Source organism: Micromys minutus, assembly GCF_963924665.1.
Source record: "Micromys minutus genome assembly, chromosome: 7".
NCBI classification, from domain to species: Eukaryota; Metazoa; Chordata; class Mammalia; order Rodentia; family Muridae; genus Micromys; species Micromys minutus.
In genome coordinates, this window is record NC_137976.1 from 60,038,153 (window position 1) to 60,042,359 (window position 4,207).

General features: G+C 51.7%; 1 pseudogene across 1 annotated transcript; it reads left to right on the forward strand.

Annotated features, from left to right (window-relative positions):
- Window positions 1-1,311: 1,311 nt before the first annotated feature.
- On the forward strand, window positions 1,312-2,625 carry LOC308422892 (casein kinase I-like; annotated as a pseudogene). Its single transcript has 2 exons — window positions 1,312-1,364; window positions 1,778-2,625. The product of its transcript is annotated as a casein kinase I-like (transcript).
- Window positions 2,626-4,207: the final 1,582 nt, after the last annotated feature.

Sequence of the window (4,207 nt, forward strand, 5' to 3'; positions counted from 1 at the left end):
ACCTAATCCGTCTTTTCTCTAGACCTCCGGGAAATGATGACTCCAAGTGACGTTTGCTTCCCATTTGTGTCTGTACCCACACATGCATGAGTCTGCCAGCCATCTTTTCCTCATAGGTTGCTTTTTCTCAGAGGCACCTTGTTGTTATCTTTGTAGCTAGCATAAGGGGACATCTTTATGTCACCAGTGGTGTGCACCTTAAATCTGAGCGTTTGGGAGGCAGAGGCAGGCATATCTCTGTGAGTCTTAGGACAACCTGGTTTACAGAGCTAGTTCCAGAATAGCCAGGGCTACACAGAGAAACTCTGTCTCAAAGGGGGGGGCATTATTCCGGGCCCTCAATATTGAATTGGTAAAACTGAGGTCCAGAGGAATGAAGGCTCCTCAAATCACATCTAGAACCCTCTATGGTGAGCACAACGTACCTTACACTCAGGTTTTACCATCTCTGTGTCTGGCTCCCCATACATAAAACACAGTACAGGATGGTTGTGAGGATTAACTGAAAGGCCGGTGACTGCGGTGTCTTCTCCAGCTGGGTGTTCTGTAAGATTAGCAGGGTTTTTGTTTATTTTTTAAAAGAATTATTTATATATTCTACATACATGAGTACACCGTAGCTGTTTTCAGACACACCACAAGAGGGCATCAGTTTTCATTACACATGAGCAACCATGTGGTTGCTGGGAATTGAACTCAGGACCTCTGGAAGGACAGTCAGTGCTTTTAACTGCTGAGCCATCACTCCAGCCCCTGGGTTTATAATTTATTATTAGTGTGTAGTGTGTGTGTGTGTGTGTGTGTGTGTGTGTGTATCTGTGTGTGTAGTATGTATGTGTGTATCTGTGTGGTGTGTGTGTGTGTGGTATGTGTGTGGTGTGTGTGTGTGTGTGGTATGTGTGTGTGTGTGGTGTGTATGTGTATGGTGTGTGTGTGTGTGTGTGGTGTGTGTGAGGGTGTGATATGAATGTGTATGTCTGCTCATGCTCACAGGCCCGAAGGCTCACGTGTCACGGTGAATAAGTGGGGACCATGTATTCAAGGGACTGCTTTCCTGGAATGTGTTTTACCCACAGAGCCATCTCTGGTTCAGGATCTGCTTTTATCTGTTCTGTTCTGCTTTGTTTGTTTGAGACAGGGTTTCTTTATGTAGCCCTGGCTGTCCTGGAACTCACTCTGTAGACCAGGCTGGCCTTAGACTCAGAGATCCACCTGCCTCTGCCTCCCTAGTGCTGGGATTAAAGGCATGCCACACCTCTGCCCAACTCAGGATTAGCTATGTTATGTTTACTTTCATTATCTGTCGGCTTGATGGAAAGAAGGGCCCCCGTGACAGGATCATGTTTGCCAAAGACTGGTTGGAGGTAATAATACTAAAATGAGGGAAGGATGTTTAGATCAACCCCTCAGTAACTCAGGGACCTGGAGAGATGAGCAGGTGGTTGTGGCTCGGTGTCTCCTTAGCTTGGAGTAGGTGTTGGTGAGAACTGCAGCCAGCTATGCGCTCCCAGGATGGGGGCGGGAGGGAGGGAGGGAGGGAGACAGAGAGAGAGAGAGAGAGAGAGAGAGAGAGAGAGAGAGAGAGAGAGCGAGAGAGAGAGAGAGAGAGAGAGAATATCCAGGCAGAGGCTGCAGTGACTTTTATACCCTAACTCCTGAAGTGCTGTTCTCCCATTCTGATGGTCACAGAGACCTTGTTCCCTTCAGGAACCTCCCACAGACTGGGAGCCAGAGACTGTGGGAAGATCTTTATCCCATGATGCATCTGTGAGGGAAGGGGAAACGAGACTGTGGGGCCCGGTCTGGAGGACCTGTTCAACCTGTGCGGCCACACCTTCACGCCGAAGACAGTGCTGGTGATCGCCACCCAGCTGATCACGCGCATGGGGAACGTGCATACCAAGAGCCTCATCTACCATGATGCGAAGCCCGAGACCTTCCTGGTTGGGTGGCCAGGCAGCAAGCGGCAGCACTCCATCCACGTCATTGACTTTGGGCTGGCCAAGGAGTACATTGACCCTGAGACCAAGAAGCACATCCCATACCGCGAGCACAAGCGCCCACGTGAGCATCCACCTGCACGTGGGCAAGGGGCAGAGCCGCCGGGGCGACCTGCAGGCGCTGGGACACATGTTCATGGACTTCCTGAGCGACAGTCTGCCCTGGCAGGGGCTCAAGGCGAACACGCTTAAGGAACGCTACCAGAAGATTGGAGACACCACGCATGCCACACCCATCGAGGTGTTGAGCGAGAGCTTCCCCCCGAGGAGATGGCCACCTACTTGTGCTATGTGTGGCGCCCAGACTTCTTTGAGAAGCCAGACTATGGATACCTGAGGAAGCTCTTCACCGACCTCTTTGACCTCAGCAGCTATGTGTTTGGCCATGAGTATGACTGGTCAAGCCCCTGCCGACACACCGTCCACCCTGATGTGCCCTCCCAGCCACCACATCGCGACAAAGCTCAGCTCCACACCAAGAACCAGGCGCTGAACTCCACTGATGGGGAGGTGAACACAAACGCCCCCACTGCGGCCCCTGCAGAAGTAGAGGTGGCAGATGAAACCAGGTGCTGCTGCTTCTTCAAGAGGAGAAAAAGAAAATCTGCTGCAGCGACACAAGTGAGGGGTGTGCAGCCGCTGCCAGAGACCCCCAGGCGGTGTCCAGGAAGCTGACAGTTTGCTTGGTGGTGTTGGGCTCCCTGGCCTACCTGCAGGAACCATCTTTCGGGACTTGGGGGTCACTTCCTCCACACAGGACTTTGTCGAAGGAAATCTCTACACCCGTGTCTCATCATCCCCTTCGAGAGCATTAATTATTTAAAACCAGGAAAGAAGCGCCACGCCATCTCTGCTGCGCCCCTGTTAGCTCATAAAGTCCCGCTTGTCCCCCTTTCTTTCTTTCTTTCTTTCTTTCTTTCTTTCTTTCTTTCTTTCTTTTTTTAGTACAGAATAGAGTTTATTCAGGTCATGGGAGAGTTAAGAGGGTGGTAGAGGCAGAGGTGGGGGGAGGGAGGGAGAGAGGGAGGGAGGGAGGGAGGGAGGGAGAGTAGTAGAGGCCGGCCTTGAGCACATGGAGGGAGAGGGGGGAAGGGAAGGGGAAGAGGAGGGTAGGGGTGGGAGAGCAAGGCTGCAAGAGAGCAAGAGCAAGAGAGGCAAAAGCCAAATGCCATTTTCTCCAGGGGTAGGCCCAGGGGCATGGGTGTCACACAGGGAGGCCTCAGCCACCAAAGGGGAGGCTAGTGCACTACCACAATGCTACACCAAAGCCAGGGCAGAGCGAGGGACGGTCATCACACAGGGACTGGTATAGGCCTCACAGAGCCAGGGCAGCTGTGACCCGTGTCCCTGCATCAGGGCCCACGGGACAGAATCGCCTTAACACCCATTCTGGGGCAGCAGAGAGGCAGTCCCATGGGAGGGCCAGGCCTTGGTCGTGGGAGCTGAGTTCTTGCTTTAGACGTGTACGGAAATGAACTTAAGTTTCTCTGGCGCTTCCTTGAAGCCATAGAGTTTAGGGGCTTTTTAAAAAAATACAGAAAGAAAAGAAAAGAAAACCGAAAAATGGGGCTGGAGAGATGGCTCAGCGGTTAAGAGCACTGACTGCTCTTCCAGAGGTCCTGAGTTCAATTCCCAACAACCACATGGTGGCTCATAACCATCTGTAATGGGATCTGGTGTGTCTCAAGACAGCTACAGTGTACTGGAATACATAAAATAAGTAAATAATTTTAAAAGGCAACACACGAGGCGAGAGACAGCTCAGAGGTTAAGAGCATTGGTCACTCTTCCAGAGGACCCATGTCCAAGTCCCAGAAACCACATGGCAGTTCACAACCATCTGAGATGACAGGAGGATCGTGAGTTTGAAGCGAGCTTGTAAGATCCAGCCCCAAAAGAAACCAACAAAGTAAGACAGAAGATGTTCCTGTTGTGAAGAAGACTGAGGTCGAGAGGCTTGCAGATCACATGACTGAGGGCGAGAGGCATGCAGATCACATGACTGAGGTCGAGAGGCTTGCAGATCACATGACTGAGGGCGAGAGGCATGCAGATCACATGGCTGAGGTCGAGAGGCTTGCAGATCACATGACTGAGGTCGAGAGGCTTGCAGATCACAAGCCCCTGCTTAGCTCTTCCATCAGCATGTGCTTTCTAAGAATCAGCTCTGCCTAAACCAGGAAGCACCAGCCAGGTCTTCCCAGCAT